The following is a 17,804-nucleotide window of genomic DNA, read 5'->3' as shown; positions in this document are numbered from 1 at the left end:
GATTAAGGGGCAGCTGAAGCCATGTGTCCATGTTGCCTCTTGTAGACAGTGTAAGTCCAGATTCATTACTAACGTTCTGCCAGATACGATCGCTGGTTCCAAATACCGACAACAGCAAAAGTTATAGCTGCCTTCTTCCTCAAAGCTCCTGGGAAATTTTTAGCATTGTTTTTTCAGTTTTCCTTCACGATGAATGTGCAGTCCCGCTTTGATTTAATGTTTTACTTCTATATGCACCACAAAAAGAGTGAGCGTTTAGAAAGGCTTCTACATAAAATAAAATAAAAACCCTAGCCATTGCCATGGCGCCAAGATGAGGTATACACTTGCGAGCAAGGTCTGTACTTCCCTGGGGACCAGGATCTCGGTTGACTCCGCTGTCAGCCTGAAGCGCAGGTCAGGGCTCACCATCGCTGAGTCTTTAATTGACATGGATGACGTTATTCCGTGGGAAGAAATTCCACCACTCTGAAAACATTTTCATCTTGAATGAGAATTAGTACTGAGAATTATTTTTAAAAATTTCTTGGCTTCTTCTGAATTCCTCGGGTCTCCTTGCACAACCTTTATTCAGAGAGCCTGACTACGCTGCCTCTGGGGAGTGGGGTAATTTAGGGAGTCCCAAGGAGCCAGCACAGTTCCCAGCTGTGGAACCTGCTGAAAACCTGAGGAGCCCTGAGAGCCATGGAAAGCATTTCGTTTTTATAATATACTAATCTTTGACTTTTAGAACAACCAGTATGGCAAAACTACTCGATATGAGTCACAAGAAACTAACAAAACAGACTTGGATTTTCAGTCATTTGCTTTTTCTACTTGAAAACAATTTTTTCTTTTAGCTAAACTTCTAAAGCATATGGTGCGTATAAAATGAGCCTTTACATTACAGAAGTATCTCAGCCCACCAAGCATTTGTAACTGGTGTGACTAATAACCCAAATGTTGAGTAATCCCATTCTTTCCTCTTACAGAATTAATGTTCTATATGTAATAGGCTGCGTGGTGTCTTCCTTCAGTCCTAAAGTCATTTTCCTTTATACCCTTAGGCCTGACTGGTCCTGCTTTTACCTTCTACCTATGTAGGGTATCATGAAAGTATCTTTGGGTATTGTGACAGTGCTATAAAAGACACAACCGATGTTAGATATCTTAACATCTAATAGACATACTAACGTATCTGTTAGATATATTCAATCTTTAATACTTACTCCACCTTATTAGGGCTTGTTGATAAATCTACTAAATAGAGGTGTAAAGTGGGAGATGCATAAAAAGGATGGAGATTGCACAAGATGAAAGTGGTTACAACCAGACACCAGGTTTCTGGCTGAAAAGCCGAAGTAAAGAAAGCACTTTCAGACCTTTTCATATATCACAGGTCATAAAAAATACGTGCTGATCATGTTGCAGAAAACAAGGCAAAAGCTTCTATTGGCTCCATGTGAATGTTTTCTCGCAAACTTTTGTCATCTCTGTTCTACCTAATAATAACAATATATTTTTTTAATGTGGTCTATTTAACAGTATTTTGATGAGATAATTTCCTGAAAATATCAGACAACTGAGACCTGTTTTGTGAATTAACCTTTATTTTAAAGATTCCTAAAATTGCCCTAGGCAGAGTTGCAGTACACACCTTCTATTAGTTTCTGGATTAACAGCTAGCGTGCACTGCAACAGAAAACTCTAACTATTAATTCAATTGCCTGGAAACCTGTGCTGTATAGAAACATCTAATTTACTTCAGTAATATCTCCTCTTCTGGTCTCTTCTTTTTTAAGACTGATGAGCATAGTTGTTCCATGGGAGAAAAGAAACAACAATACCCACCCATTTTATCTTATCTCCCTTTATTTGGGCACAGTGCCTTTGTAGTATAACATATAGCGAGGCAGCTATTCTTGTGATCAGCTTTAGCATGTTCATGAGTGCCTAGACAAACTCTAAGTAAATATTGGCATTTCTTCATGGAAAAGTTTACAAATATGGTCGTTTAAATAGTCCCAAATGTTTTAGCACAGACATTATCATTAGTGAATGGACAAAATTATGAATTACTGCAACTCAGCAACTAAATACCTTAGCACATGCTGAAGTTTAAGTGCATAAGTAAAACTGAGCACATGCTTGAAGTTCTCCTGCTAAACTGGGCATTTTACCTACTTTTGGATAAATTAAAAGCTGGGCCAGGTCCTTGCCAAAGTATGTCATCATGATGAAGGCTGATAACAGTCAGCTATTCTCGCATAGTGCTGACGATTCATTAATGTATACAAAATTTGATGAATATACTGAATATACTGATTCATGTTGTTACTCTAATCCGAGCTATAGCAATATCTGTAGGGCTGTTTCACTAAAACAGTGCAACAAACCAATGCTCTTTTGCTAAACCGTAGAGATTCTGATCGTCAAACCTGGTCCCGCATTCTGTACGGGAGCAGGGCACCAGGATCTCGTGGGTTTTCTTCTTTATATAAGTTAGCATTTTGTGCTCTCCCATCTGACATATCCAGCTGCTGCTGAAGAAAAACCGTATTCTGAAGAACACGAATTTCTTGTGCACCCCTCTTAACTGTGTACATCTACTAGGCCATGATTTTCAGTATTAACCCCTGCTGACTCAGGTAAAACATGAATGAATATATGTTATGTGTATGTGTGTGTATATATGTGTTCAACAGATATTTACATACACATAAATGCCTTTTTTTCAGTCCAGCTCCACCCTTAATCCATTTCTGTGATTCAGAGCTCAGAAGATTTACAGAGAGAACTAGCAGTGATTAGACATATGCCCTGTGTTACTTTTTCCAGCACGATTACTTAGGTGAACACACAGTTCACACAAAATATTTTATTGAATCACATACATCTTTGTCGTATAAATCATAATTCCACTTTCTTGTGTGGAGATATCCTGAATATTTAAGGAACAATGTATAATAATGTTGCTATTAATTTGATCGTTTCTTCTTTTTATTGTTACTTGACTGCTGTAATTGCCCTTGTAAATTTAAAGTTAAAAGCTGTCGAGCTCCTTGGGGCCAGGAGGAGGGTGGGCTGTTCCAAAAATCATTGATCTAGAAATCGATGTTGTGCCCTACGGTTTGGAGCAAATGTGTAATCGCCACTGTAATGTACTCGTGGTAATATCAGAGCTGAAAAGTAGGACAGCATTGAGTGATTTCCATGGCCTCTGCTTTGGCGTACTCTAATCGTACTTATTTTTACTTCAAATCAACATGGTGGCAAACTTCAAGAAAATATTTCAGAAAATAGGAGCTTTAAGAAAAAGCTTTGGTAAATGTCAGTTGCCTGCAGAACACAAAGCAAAGCGTAATAAGGCAAGAATTAGGAAAAAAGAGAGACAAATCAATTCCTGAGGAAAGGAACATCTTTCCCAGCAGCAAAGTTTTTGAAAATAGAGCATGATAGAGTATTTATTTTACGTGGAGGTTATGCAGAATATAACACTGTTTGCTGCAGTGAAGCAGACCTGCTCTGCATCATGGTTTTGATTTTGAATATTAAGTATCTTATTGCAAGCCACGATGGGTAAAATATAAGGCTTTTTGAATAATAGGAGATTTTAGCCAATGAGAAAAAACTTTTAGATTTTTTTTGCTCTTGGGAATCTGTATGGATTCTTTTCAGACTGCATCACATTTTTCCATCCCATACAGCTAGTGGATTACTGCATGTGTAAACAGAGGTTGTGAAGTTACCATGACCATGGGAGCTACTGGAGTAGAGACTACTTTTTGTATCTCGCCTTTTTTAACTGTTCAACTGCATTAAACTAAGTGCCTCAGCAGAGCCGTACCTAGTACAGGTGTATGTATGCATGTATGTAAAAAAAAAAAAAATGAAACATAAGTGTGGAGTAGTTCAGCCAGCAACTGGGGACTATCTGAGTTGGAGGTTGCATTTGGACAGATCTAGTAACTCCTTCATGAATTTTTGCAATGCCTTTTTGACTCCATGAGTACTTTGGCCTCTATAACATCCCCGTCAATGAGTTCTTAAATTAACTTAGGCACTGCTTGTGCAAAATGATGCTTTTTCTCTCTCCTCTCTGGAAGAAAGGCAAGGAGAGCTTGACCCTGGTTTTGTCTGCGTGCCAGATGTACGTACTGGCCACCTGGGCAGCGCCTAGTCGGAGCCGGAGCACAACTTAGCTTTTGCCCACCTGGCCAAACAAGCAACACAACTCAGAAGCCGTGGAGGAAAGCCGGGGTTATTGTAAACTGGGCATAGGTGAAATAGGAGAGAGCTGGGCTATTGCCGAGCAGAGGAGGATATGAGTAGCACAGAAATGAGCTTGGGATCTTGTGAACTTACTGAACATAAAGGAAGAATTGAAGGCTTTGAGGGGAAGGGTCTGCAGACGCGGAGGAGCCCTGACGGGTAGCGTGGTGGGAGGATGAGGGCAGGAACTGCGACAGCTCTATGGGAAGGAGGGAGAAACCGGGCTTCATTTATTGTGCTGCTCCTGGAAAAACTTGTTAAAAATTTGCTGTGTCCCATGCAATTTTTTTTAACTCTCCTGGTTCAGTTTACATCATTTTCCTCCCATTGCAAATGTATTTGTATTGCATATGTCTTATTATCGAAAAGTGCTCCTATCGCTCTGGGGGAAACCGAGTATTTATCCCCCAGTGGCTCAACCGCAGGGAGGAGGCAGGGACAGGGAGCAGAGCACGCAGAGCACTTGGAGAGTCTGGGCTCTATCACAGCACAGACTTGGGAAGGTCAATCAGACTCTAATAGATAAATAAGTAATGAGAATAACTAGTACAATAAATGGAGAGATCCAGTGACAGCAAAAATGTCAAACTAGGTTCAAAACAATTTGGGGGGTGGGGGGGAAGGCAAAAGTGCCTTACTTGCCCCTAGAGAAGGTACTTCCAGCCGCTGAAGCTGGAGGATGCCGGGCTCAGAGCCACGGCGGAGCTCAGGTGCCTCGAGCGGGGGCCGTGGGTTTCAGCACCGCACCGCCTGTGCCTGGCCCTGGCCCTTGCCCTTTAAATATTTTATGAGCTAAACATTTCCTAGATCACCTAGTCTATGTCTAATGCTAGTCACTTCAAATGGATGCTCCTCGTTTAAAAAGAATGAATGCTTTGCATGAGCCAAATATGATGAGCTGTCTCGCATATTGCACAGCTAATTAAATATTAAATGCGTTTGGTACCCAGAAAAAGTCCTGGCTTGGATTCTCATCACCTGCATCTCCCTTTCCTTAATTCTCTATGCCTTCCTCTGTTTTATACTTGAATGCTGTCATTCAAACTAAACAGTTTGTTACTGGGTTGTGACACAAGGAGAGCAAGCAATGCAGACGTGATGTACAGTTAGTTATCCGCTTGGATTTAATTAGGTGATCAAATAAGGTGCAACCAATCTACTTGCAATCTATCACATTTACAGGAAGATAGCTTCTGAAATATTTGCCCCACATCTCACAGTTACTCAGTATGAGTTACATTCACTTCAAAGCTGAAGTTAAAAGTGGAACCTTGCATCAGAAGTCAAACTAGATTTAAAAAGGACAAAGTAGCTATAAGCCACTGAAAAGATGGTCATAATTTCATTATGGGATTCTTACCTAAAAACTGTTTGTATATAGTTTAAAACAGAGTAAAACAGCGTTTAAGGCAAGGAAAGCATACCTTTCCAGTACTCTGTCTAGTTTTAATTGTTGAGGCTTTGGTTTATGTCATTCGCTTCTCCATTCACCTAAAGGCAAACTAAAATACTAATAAAAAATTGGACTCAAATCTATTCAGGTCACCAGGTCCTGAGTCAAAGCGGCCTGAAATCAGAGGATATAGTGTCATTGGCTTTAATAGGCTTTAGGTCAAGCTCCTGAAACCTGCTCCTGCAAACACTCACATATGTGCTTAACTCACGGTGGGATTATTCATGACTTGAAAACTTCCCCCATAAAAATCAGGTGTGCGAAGAACTGGAACCTGCCTTACCTTCGCTGTGAACTGCCACCCCCGCCCTGAGCCCCGGTCTCTCCACGCACGGCCGAGCTGCGGGCCTGCAACAGCAGCGCGGGTCCCATTAACACTGATGGGAAGTGATGCTGCAAAGGCGGCACAGATCAAACGCAGCATACAGCATTTGTCAGCTAAATGCTTTTCTGCATTTAGTTCTGCACAGCAATTAGTAAAATACTATTTCTTTTTTCACGTTTGTTGATGGAGTGTTTGCAAGTAATGAGTGTAATATTACCCGCTGTTGTCAGATCCTCACAGAAACTTCAAGTGATGCTCGTTCAAAGATTGGCATAAACAAACCCCTTCCTTGCTTTTGTTGGTTTAAGTGTGCCAGCTTTGCTGCTTTATTACCGCTACCAGGCCTGCTGTGTTCGCGTCCTGTCCCCCTCCCCGTCCGGGCTCGGCAGGGTTTTCTGGAGGCCGGGCTGACGTCTTTGCCCCGCGGCGTGCTGGCCCTGGCTGTGCCGCAGCTGGGCTGCCTCTCCTCGAGCGGACAACAGGCCTGCAGCGAACAAACTAGGAAGCGGAAGCTGCCTTTATAATACCATTTTTCTTGACTAATATTACAAGGGTAATGTTTTCTTTGGATTTGGTAGCGTTTCAGTAAATTCCTTGGCTGGCCGACGCCTCACTGGAAATAGGCTGGAAACAATAAAGCTATTATTACAGCCGATAGACACAATACCTTATGCTGCCTAAATACATAGGAAGTATTTTAATCAAGGTCAACACAGGCATCTAGACCAAGGCTATCTCCACCACAGGTAAGGAGCGCGGCGCTGATCCCTGCAGCGCTCCCAGGCTTTAGGCTGTTGCTGCGAGTGCAGCCGGGGCCCCAGCACTCAGCCCAGTGCCCTGGACAAGGTGCGGGCGTCAGCCCGACCAGGCGGCCACAGCAGGTGGCGGGGAGCTTGCAGCCCGGCTGGCCGTGACCTCCCTAGCAGCCCCCCCCCCCCCCCGAGACGGCGGATGCTTGTGCCTCTGGCAATAACCTTGATGTCAGTACTCTCCGAAAGGTAAAGATGCTTTACGGGAGGTTTCAGTGCCCAGCCCGTCTCTGTTGAAAAATGTTTTTCACTCTGTGTACATTTTATTTTAAATCTGTGTAATTTGGTCGGGTCCTTTCAGCCAGGACGCTTTCTTTTGGGGAAAGGGCTTCTTTGTACAGGCTGTGTGGTGCGATGGCACCTTATTCGATGTTGTCTAGTAGGATAAATAGGAGAACTATCTCCCGGGCCTCAGCCCGAGTCTTTGCCATGCCGTTTTCTTCGCTTACTGCAACGTTCAGCAATACTTAATCTCTCAGCATTCTGTGGCATTTTAACATTTAATTAAAAGGCTCGGTCTAGCATGCCCCTCTCATAGGCTGTTAGGATAGCTCCCTCCTAACAGAAAAATGCTTCCATTAATTTAAAACAATAAGAAAAACACACTGAAAGGGGATTTTATTGTGCTTTTTTTTTTTTTTTTAATTGCAGGCCCCATCCTGGTGCAAGTAAGTAAAACAGACCCGGGCGTTTTCACAGCCCGAGGGAAGGAGAAGGGAGCGAACGACGAGCGCGTCCCAGGCGGCGCGGGGGCCGGGGCTGGCGGCGGGGGCGGCGCTCCCCGGCGGGGCGGCGGCGGCGGCGGCGGCGGCAGGTGCGGCGGCGGCGGCGGCGGGCGGGCTGCGCCGCGCCGGGCGGCCGGCTCGGCTCGGCGGCTGCTCCCTCCGGGCACGGTGAGCGCGGCGGGGGGGCTGGCGGCGGGGAGCGGAGCGGGCCGGGGCTCCCCGCACCTGTGGGAGCGAGCCCGCCCGCCCGCAGCCTGCGTGTGCGGCGGCCGCCGCGGAGCTGCCCGGGCGGGGAGCGGCGCCGGCTGCCGCGGCTCAGCCCCGCTCCCGGCTCCGCTCCCGGGGGCGGCTGCTGGCCCCGCGGCGGCGCGGGGGGGAGAGGGCGGCGGTGCTGCCGCTGCCGCCGGCGCCTCGCCCGGCCCGGCCCGGCCCTGCGGCAGCCGCGCAGGGCGCTGCGAGCGCAGCTGCGGGCAGCTTTTCCGAATCCGCACCGAAACACGTCTGGGCAGCGCTCTCACGCGTTGCGTCCTTTGCTTCTAAAAAGGCAGGAATCGGGAGAAGGCAGCGTCCGGAGAGCGAGGCCTCCGTCCTGCGGCTGCCGCCCGGGAAGGACCCGAGCGGCCTCAGGAGCTTCGCCCGAGGCGGCCGCTGCCGGCTGCCGCCCCCGGCGTGCGGGTCGGCCCGGCCCCCGCCGCCCCGCTGGGTGCGATCCGGCCCCGCCGCCGCCGCCGCCGCCGCCGGGGAAGCCTTGCTCCTCCCGCCTTCCTCCTGTGGGGCTTTGGGGCGGAGGGGGGGTTAGCAGCAAAGACTTTTCCGAAACCGCTTGTCAGAGGCGCTGCTCCAGCCGGCCGCCTGCGAGCCGGGGTGGGGTAGGGAGGCGCCTGCGGGCGTCGGCGAGCTCTCGGGTCACAGGTGGGAGCTCGCCCTGGGGCAGCCTGCGCGCCTGTGTCCGCCTGTCCGGTCCGTTTCCCTCCTTCTGAATTTGGAAACTGTCGAGACGATGATCAGGGAATAAGTAACTACTCTGAATGCTATCAAACGCAGTAAGTAGCCCTGCTGAAGAGCTCCTCGCCCCGCTGTCTTTCCAAGATTACTTGCCTGGGGGTTGCAAGAATATTATATTCTTCTCCAGTGCGTTGTTCCTTTCTGCACACACACCTTTCGAAGAAACACCATTGCTTCGCCTGGAAATTTAACAGTTGAGCGCACCACTACCATTGGAGTAACCTTTTTAAAAAAGAAACCAACCCCCTGCTAGTGTTTCCGCCCCGTGAGCCTGAGCACGTTCGGTGCTCGCGGCAGGACAAGGGCCCTTATCCTACAGCGGGGCTGTGCGTGTGTGAGATGAGGGGGGGAAGCGAACTGGCAGGATTTGTCCTGTGGAAACGCTTCTGCCAGGAGAAAGATGTAAGATGAGCGTTAAGTGTTAGCCAAGACAGTGACAGCATTTCTTGTCTGCCTGTGCTCTGCCATGAATGACTCTTAGCAGCTTTGTCACAAACCTGTAACGGGAAGGTTGCTAGCTTTGGTCTGCCACGTTTTGAAATTTCTACATTTCCACTAAAATTTGTTACTATAAGTTAAGCAAATTAAGATTGTTAGCATGCCAGAAATCAAAACAAGAGTAACGTGCAAATATCCAAAAACATTTCCTACTTTTTCATAGCTCAGAAAGTAGGACTCTAAACTACACCTCTAAATATAACAATTAAAATGAAAGAGAGAAAAACCCAGGGATTTATACTGTTGTCTTAACAAAGCGGCGTTTTTTTAGCCTTCAGATACGTGCAGAACAGGTTTCTTCCGCACATAGCGTCCTGCTAAGGTAATTCTTTCTTTACGGGCGGTTTTGGTTTGGCGTGTCCCGGCAGGAGCTGGTGGGCTGCTGCACTGCTCGCGCTGCCTGGGGCGAGCTGGTGGTGTGGGGGCGCCGGGGCCGTGCCTGCTGCCTCCTGCCGCCGGCCGGCCTCGTTTCGTCGCGTCGGCGTGACTTCAAAACGTCGCGCTGCGTTTGCTTGCTTGTTCGCCTGCGAGACTCGGAGAAAAGGGTCTTATGTTGCGTTCGTAGTTCTGAGTCTCGTCTTCACAACTGGCTTCTGTACAGGGAGGCTCAGGAAGGGAGCGCGGTTGCCTGCGGCTTCTCCGCTCCTCTTTCCTGGTTGATCATACGCACGTTGTTTCCATCTTCCTCCTTTTGACTCGGTTTTGCTTGCGTTAATCCGGGAGGGTCTATGCCTTGCTAAGGCTATCCTAGAGCAAGAGCAGCATCGCTTACACCTTACGATTTGCAGCGCCCTATGTTCATAGCTGATTTTTCTGGCAAGCGTTAGAGCAAAACGTGACTTTGTCAGACTGAAATATTGATCCACCGCTTCACCTGCTCTCACTCTCCTTTGCCAGTTCTTACTGGCGGACTTCCCAGGTCATCCAGACCCCTTAAGGAGGCGCCTTCCTGCTTCTGAAGACTTTTGCATCCCTATTTACTGTCTACGCAAGTCTGTCTTTGGTTGGCACCTGTGGAGGACAGTAATGTGCTTTGTAAACAGGGCTGGATCCTAACGTTTGGGGTCAGTGTAAGCAGCTAGATGTTTTAATGTATTTCTGGATGCAGGCTGTTAGCAGATATGCTCTAACTCCGTAGCTGAATGTTTGAGAAGGAACTTCAGTGCTGCATCTACCCGTTTCTGCTCTAGCTCAGGTACGTTTAATACCAAGAAGTGTCGCGGCACTGTCACATCGGTCCGGCTGCCTGTGTGGCGCCGGTGCCGTGCTTTGGCACGGGCAGGCTCCTCCAGGCCGGGGGGGGTCGGCCAGGCGCTCTGAGACGCTGCGTGGGTAGCTGACCTTAGCTGTTCCTAGGGGTTAGTCCTCAGCCAGCGGGAGGTGGCGTCCCGAGGAAAGTGTTTGCGGGAGTCTTCTCCAGGTTATCGATTGGCCGCTCACCTGTGCTGAGGATAGGTTGATAACCGAAGGGAAGAAATGAGGGCTTTGCTGAACGAGGTCTTGAACCAGTATCTTTCCGTGATGTGCTGCATGAGGAAAGAGCTAAACACTTTATGTCCCTTTGTCATTTTTTATCCCTGTTCACCCACCAGTTTTGAGCGTTATTTGGGATTTGGGTGTGGGGTCTGAGAGTTTCACGTCTCCCCCCTTCCCTCCCTCTGAGCCAAGGACCATCTCTGTAGCTGAGCGCCTTCACTTTTGGCCAAGCTTCCCGCAGACAGCGTCTGGGCAGCGCTGCATCAGCTTTGAGTTTGTCGCGCCCTTTCTTGTACGCCCCGGCCCCGAGGCCTGACTGACGGAGGAACCTCCACTGCTTCACCGAGAAAACTGGCCCTCATAAGCCCGAGGCATCCCATCGCTGTTCGCATGAGAGCGAGTTAAGTTAACGGCTTCCCGTTGGCCGCGGCCTGGGAAAGGGACTGTGCCCACCTGGATGACAAAAGGGTGCGTACTTGTATTCTGAGGTGCTGAGAAAAGGGTGTCCGGCATTGAAAAGTCAACCAGAATTAACGAGCTGTGTGTATTTTCTCCAAATTCTGAGAGAAATGGTAGTATCTGCAACGGCTTGTCCAAGCCAAGGACAATGAGAGCAGCACCTGTAAGACCCCATCTTCAGCATCCTTTTCAGCACTTTCCTCCAGGCCGCTGTCCAAGCTGAACGCACTTGTGGTAAATAAAGCACTGTACTGAAGGGAGGAGGGAGGATTTCGGGGCAGGTTGACTAGGATGCAGTTTTACTTTCATAAGTTATATAGCTACCAAGCACGTAATGTTCTTTACTTTTAAGAAGAGTTTTTCCTAGAGGAACACTAAGCTTGTGACTGCTGAGAACTGCACATACTGGTATTGCTCGTGTTCTGAACTACGGGTGTTTTAACCCAAAGGTTCACCTTAAGCTAGAGGGTGAGAGTAAGGGAAAAGAGGCTGGCTCTGTTCTTGCGTTGCTGCTAGCTGAGCGCCTCGTTCAGTTGCAGACTTGCCTCAGTAGCCTGACGAGTCCTGTCGGTTCTGGCCACGGGAAAAGGAAGCCTCGTCAGTTCCCGCGCGTGCGGGGAGCGGACACCCGGAAGCCCTCGCTTGCCCCCGAGTCCTGCACGGCAGTGGTCTGCGTTTCCTGCATCCAGCCCTGTCCCGCCCGCAGTTGTCGGCTGCGGCAGAGGGGAGCGGGGCAGCGGAGGCGACGTCCCCGCGACGAGGGAGGCTTCCCGCTCGCTCGGCCCTGCCCGAGTTGTTCCGACCTGCTGGGGCGTTTCAGTGATTGCCTGAGGTGGCCGGACCGCGGGAACCGTGCGGGCCTTGCAGCAAGCCTAGTTTTTTAAAACTTCCTTTTGCCGTGCTTAGAAAGACACTTCACAGCAAATATTACTCAAACGCGTCTGCTGTGCAGGGTGCGCAGCGAGGGGCAGAAACGCGGAGGTGCCGGGCTGGCGTGTTTTGAAGGCCGCTGCCTGGGGCCGCCCTGCGCTGGCGGAGCGGCGCGTGGCGGCGGTGGGGGCGGCGCGTTGCGTTGCCGTTGGCACGTCGCTGCTCTCTTCAGAACCGCAGAAGATAACGTGAGCGTCATACGACGTAGCCTCACAAATAACCTCGCAGCTCCTCAGGGAGACGAAAGGCAGACTTGGGGTGTTCTGGGTTTCCGTCTCCCTCCCTTGCATAAAGGACATAAATATTTATGCTGTTAGGTGCAGTTCAGAGGTCTGGGTGGCTCAAGTGCTGTTAGGTTTAACTCTGCTGCTGCATCGGTTGGGTCACCTGCCTTCCTGTACGAACGGGTCTTCCTTGAATTTCCTCGCAGTGTGGTGCCTGGTGTGTTCTCCACTGAAAATGAGAAATGCCTGTAATCTCAGGGGAAATGTGGGAACATTTTGCTTCCTTTGTAATTTTTGCATCAAATCCAGTCTCTTTTAGAAGAAAACAAATTACCATAAGCTGTTTCTGAAAGACCAAGAAATTCTGTATCTTTAGCTGCAGGCCTGACTGGTCTGCGTGATCACTTTTAAATGTCTCTGTAATGGATATTTTGTAGGTAGCTTTGGAGGCTCAGTTGCTGAATTTTCCCAGTAGAAGTGGGGAGAATTTGTGGAGAACAGTTGTAGACGTTTTCTATCCCTATTCTGCATCATCAATTTCTGTGACAAACCATACGCCTATCTTGCTCCATCAGCCCCTGAAAAATTATGCTGTTGCTCTTTTGGGGAAGTCCAAGAAAGCAAGCGATTATATGTGAAATGTGGTGGATAGGAAGAATTTAAAAAACGGCCATCTCGGCAAGAGTACTTGGCTATGAGGTTGAATCTCTCTGCTACAGAAGAGTAGTATTTCTTATTCCCACGATAATGCCGGCGCTGAGGTTATCTGACCGCTCTTCCCAAGGGAAGTGCCTTATGCGGTGCGTGATGAAGCTCCAGTTCTCAGCTGAAACTCTGAGAGGGAGAGGGGGAGTAGGAGAGGAGTGTTAAACTTAGGCAAAAGATGAGGAACTTCTGATCCTGGCATAATACACTTCCTATATCCTCGCTGAACTAGTCCTTACCTGGGGAAGGAGGACCAAAAAGGGTAACTCAGAGAAGAACTTAGCTCCAAACGTAGATAAACAATCCAAATCAACAGTGTTCAGTGGTTGGGGCAGTCTGGGGGTTAAATCTCTAATACCTAAAGTTCTGGCTAAGTATAAAGAGGCCATAAGATCTAATCTAAAACTTTTAAGCGCCACCAGTAGCATCATGATAAGGGATTAGACAGCACAGCTGCGTACCACGCGCTGCAGCGTGTGTGTTACCTTGACTGGATGAAGACTGCAGCTTCCAGGTATCAGTGAGGCTCGACTGTGTGCTTTAAGTGATTCTTTATCACAGCAGATACTTTGAGCTACATATTTGTCCAGAAATATGTCCAGCAAGTGGAAATTATTTTTATTAATGTTTTATTAATGGTAGATATTGCAATTAGACATGCACAAGAAATTACTGTATAAAAGGTTTCATATTATCCAGATATGAATTCTGAGTCGCTTCCAAAAAGTGAAAGCAGCACTAAGTCTCCATGGCCACTGGCCTCTGAGCATGCGCCGTAAGCATTTTAAGTTTCATCAATGCGTGTAGTTGCTGGACATGGTGCAAACCTTCGCAGGGTTATCATATATGGCTTCTTGTGCAGTTGGGGGACTCCTAACTTGTTTACTAGCAAGTTCTTAACATGAAAATCTCGTTGATAGCTTAACTCTTTTTTCTGTGTTGGGTAAAACTATGGATGCTGGTAGCAAGGTTTATGCTACAGGCTTAGCAACTATACTGCTTAGTCTTGAAAGTACAGTGGCACATGGTGCAGCATGTGGTTATGGGCAAAAGGAACTTAATGAACTGTATTAAAATATTTTACAAGAGTTTCTCTAAAACGCTGAAATGCTCCGTTAAAAAGCTGAAGAAAGTTGTTTTGTGGTTTCAAAGTGCCCTTTGGGTTGACCTCCTGCCAGGAACACCACTCCTGAGTGCAGGGACTCCAGTTTTACAAACTGTTTTCTGAACAGGTAGTGATGTTTTGAGGCACTAGCAGAAAGAGGAGAGAAGATTATCACCATCAGCCTGATTCTCAGGAATCAGCTGCTGGGCAGGGGAAGTCCCGTCCTACCTGTGAAGCATCATGTGTCTGCCAATGGGATTGTCTCTGTAAGTATTTGCCTCTGATCAGGTTACCGGATTGTAGCCCCTATTCCCCTCAATATGAAAAAACAGACAAACAAGGCTTAACATGTCTTAGCCATGATTATGTTTTTTAAAGGCTATTTACAAAAAATGTTTAACTTTGGCTGACCTTAGCACAAGGTCATGGGGTGAGGCTGTAGGAACAGTTGCTTTCTGTGTAGCACAGGCTTTATTTTGGCTGGCTCTCTATTAACTCTGATACGTGGGCAAGCTCATGCCAAGCAAAATCAGGCATATCATGAGATTCTGCTTTGCCTGTATAGAGGGAGTAGCCTGAGAAACAGCTTTGCAGGCTAGAAAACAGAGCCTAGCGTTTGGGGATGGCCAGATCTGACACTTGGTGAGTTTGACAGGACACAAAAGGTGTTTAAAAAGTGAGATTTCTATTAGCAAGTTCTTGTGAAGCAAGTCTGGAGGTTATGCCAGCATGTGCACGTGCTGTATAGCACGTGTTCTTGGAACTGAACAAGTCACCTTGCATTTTAAATAGCATTTCCCCATCCAAAGTGGCCCTTGTTTCTCATGAATACCTGCTAGTGACTGCATTTTCAGCTTTCATGAGCAACAGCAGAATGACACTGATCATTGGTGGCACTCCTGCCCAAAGGGTGCAGAACAGCCATAGCACAAGGGTCTTGTTAGCTGGTTTCTTTCTTTTTTTTAATCTTCTTTTTCCTTTTCTGAGCAGCAGCAGTCACTGGAGTTAGCTGGTATTTGTTTGCAGAGTCCAGGAAACAGAAGGGTGTCAGTCTGTTTGGAAGAAAGTGATGGTTTTTCCGTAGACCTTTAAATTCTTAAATGTTTTACTAGCCTCTGTCACATATTGGGAATTGGATTCAAAGGCTGTTTGGTAAGACAAGCTTTGCCTAATAATTGTAGTAGAAGTTACTGATAAAAACATTTTACGCACGCCAAGCACAGCGGTATTGGAGTTGCTTCTGCAAGCTTCTGTAGTGAATTTAGCTTTCCTTTGAGCTCCCTGAGAACAGTAAGCATCTTATGTTGAATTTATATGAAACGCTGTTTTGACAGGTTTCTTCAGATGCAAAGAAGCACCGCGGGAGACGTTCTGTTCCTTCAGAATAACTGGACCCACTGGCAAGAAGCAGCTACACTGAGCACCAAACGAGGAAACCGTTTCCAAGTTATCAAAACATGCTGTTGAACTAAATTTTGCAGCTGCGTTTTTAAATGTACCATGGGATGTATCAAATCCAAGGATGCCTTTTCCGGTTCAAGTGCTATCCAGGATGAGAGGATCGGGGAAGGTAACGAAGGATGCACCGGGGAGAAATCATCACTGATAGCACTGGACGAGAAAGGTCCATCCAGCTCCTTAGTGCTGGACTATGCCCACCAGCTCTCCCGGGAGATTCTTGATCAGGCCATGAAACAGTGGGCAGTGACTGAAAGCAAATACAGCGACATCCCTTTTATTGAAAGCGATGTGCCTGAGCCCTGACTGGCGAGGACCGTACTCACAGTGAGTGTCCCATCTGTTAAGCAGTCGGCGTTTGGTACTAGTGCAAATAAAGTAAAATCAGCAATGATTTGAGCGTAATGCCACTATATGAATGTGTCTGGAAGGGAGGCTGAAATAAAATGCCTTTTAATCTACATTACTAAGAAATTAATTGGATTCCAGTAGAATGTATAACCGTGTCATTTGTTATCAGCCGTATGTTGAGTATATTCTGTCTTTGTATGTGCTGAGTGTGATCAGAATTTAGTGTTAAAGAAGAGGATGAGAAGAAAACAGCTGCCCTGCAAGCGTACAAGCACTGCCACATTTTTGCAGGGTGCTTAAGGGTAAAGCATGGATTATTTTTATGTACTGAAAAAAAATATGATCATCGTAAACCTACCTGGGTGTATGTGAAAAGGAGAACTGTGCGCTTGGTAAATTTGTCTGTGTTCTGCTCAAGTGAAACAAGGGTCTGTGTGTAGCCAGGATAACTGCTGTTGTTAATCGTACTTTGATTCGAGACCTGACTAAATCTGTAAACTGCAAAATAATGAAAACCAAGAAGTGTTCAGGGAACTATATGGACTATGTTACTATTGAACTTCCGCTCCTAAGCCAACCAATGAGGAGCGTTACAATATTGATAAAGAGTGCGTTATTACAGTTAACAGATGCTCTGGCTTCTGAAAACGCCCAAAGGCATCTCAGACCCTGCAGTACGAGTGTTTAATTCCATCTGATCACTGTCTTCAGACCAAAGCTGGTGGGGGTTTTTGGCGGGGGGGGAGGGTTTTTTGTTTGTTTTTGTTTTTGCTTTTACTGTAACCCAGAGACATGGGTAAAAGCTGCCTATACTGACCAGTGCAAGGAGCCTTTGAGGGGGCACCAATGTTTTAGGACCGTTTCCTTCACGGCAGCATTACACTGCAGTGGCGCTCTGCCGTGGGAGCCCGGGACCGTGACAGGCCTCACCGCTTCCCTGTTAGTAAAACTGGGTAGGAGGAGGCAAGTATGAGCTGCAGAAACCCAGCGCCTAAGCAGTGCGCGACTTCCTGAGTAAGCCTTAGGCCCAGAGCTACAGGGCTCACTTCTTTAGGGATTTTACCTTGTTTAGACGCGCTGCGCCCTGCTTCGTCAGGATACGCAGCCTGACGGGACTCTACGCAGAACTGGGATTCGATATATTGAGGAAGAGATGAGAGGAATCAATCGTACGTCACCTTAAAAGCCATCGTTTTGCTGACGTGTTATACAAAGTGAAAGCCTTGGAGAAGCTTGGTTTTTTAGCTCCCGTTTGTTTCCCTTGCTGTGAAGGCTGGTTAGAGAGGCACGTAATTCTTTTCTAGGTCCGAGGGCTTTCCGTTTTATGTTTTCATTTTATAAAAAAAAAAGCTTTCCATACTAGAGAAAACTGTTACTATTTTTAAAAGGTATTCATGGTCCTAGTAACTGATACAAAGCATGATTTTTCAAGCAATGGTAAACAAGCAGAAAGACGACCATCTGAACTGTTATTTTTAGCTTATTCTCAGACATAAGTGAGTCTATGAAGTGAGAGGGAACGTGGCTGTTCTGCACACTGCGTGACTCAAGCTTTATCTGAAATTCATCTATTCAGGGAATTGGACGGATCAAGAGTAAATGGTGGAAAATGCTTCTTTGTAACATAGCACAGGACTGCCTTCAGTTCACGCTGCTGCGACTAGGCCCTGCTACTGATACTATGTGCCCAACATTTTGCTGAAAAAGGGAAACAAATTCTGCCCCTGTTGCAATGTTGTCGTCTTTGAAACGGGACCCAACGTGGGCCCGAGGTATTTTGGGCCGCTTCACTCCTGCTGCTAGCAGCGATGGCCCTTGAAGCTCTAAAACACACACAACGTTAAACTGCGCCTTGCGTTTGCCATGTCTTAACAAAACTGGAAAACCTCCCTGCCGTACACAAGGGTGAATTAAAAGCAAAACCAAAACACTGATCGCCTCAGTCCGTATTAATTTGACGCTGCCTAACCAGCGTGTTTAAAAGCAGACGCTCTTCTTCCCGTTTAGCTTAAAAGAAATCTTAAAAAAAA

The 17,804-nt window shown here is 47.1% G+C and overlaps 1 non-coding gene across 2 annotated transcripts; it reads left to right on the top strand.

Moving 5' to 3' along the window:
- Positions 1-7,641: 7,641 nt before the first annotated feature.
- LOC104143398 (uncharacterized) lies at positions 7,642-15,886 on the top strand. Of its 2 annotated transcripts, XR_011141868.1 has the most exons (3): positions 7,642-7,731; positions 14,093-14,231; positions 15,300-15,886. It is a non-coding gene; the product is annotated as an uncharacterized protein (transcript). The 2 variants fall into 2 exon arrangements; XR_011141867.1 differs by lacking the exon at positions 14,093-14,231.
- Positions 15,887-17,804: the final 1,918 nt, after the last annotated feature.

Source organism: Struthio camelus, chromosome 6, assembly GCF_040807025.1.
Source record: "Struthio camelus isolate bStrCam1 chromosome 6, bStrCam1.hap1, whole genome shotgun sequence".
Classification (NCBI taxonomy): domain Eukaryota; kingdom Metazoa; phylum Chordata; class Aves; order Struthioniformes; family Struthionidae; genus Struthio; species Struthio camelus.
Note: the sequence above shows the minus strand (reverse complement) of the source record. Positions and strands in the feature narration are given on the sequence as shown.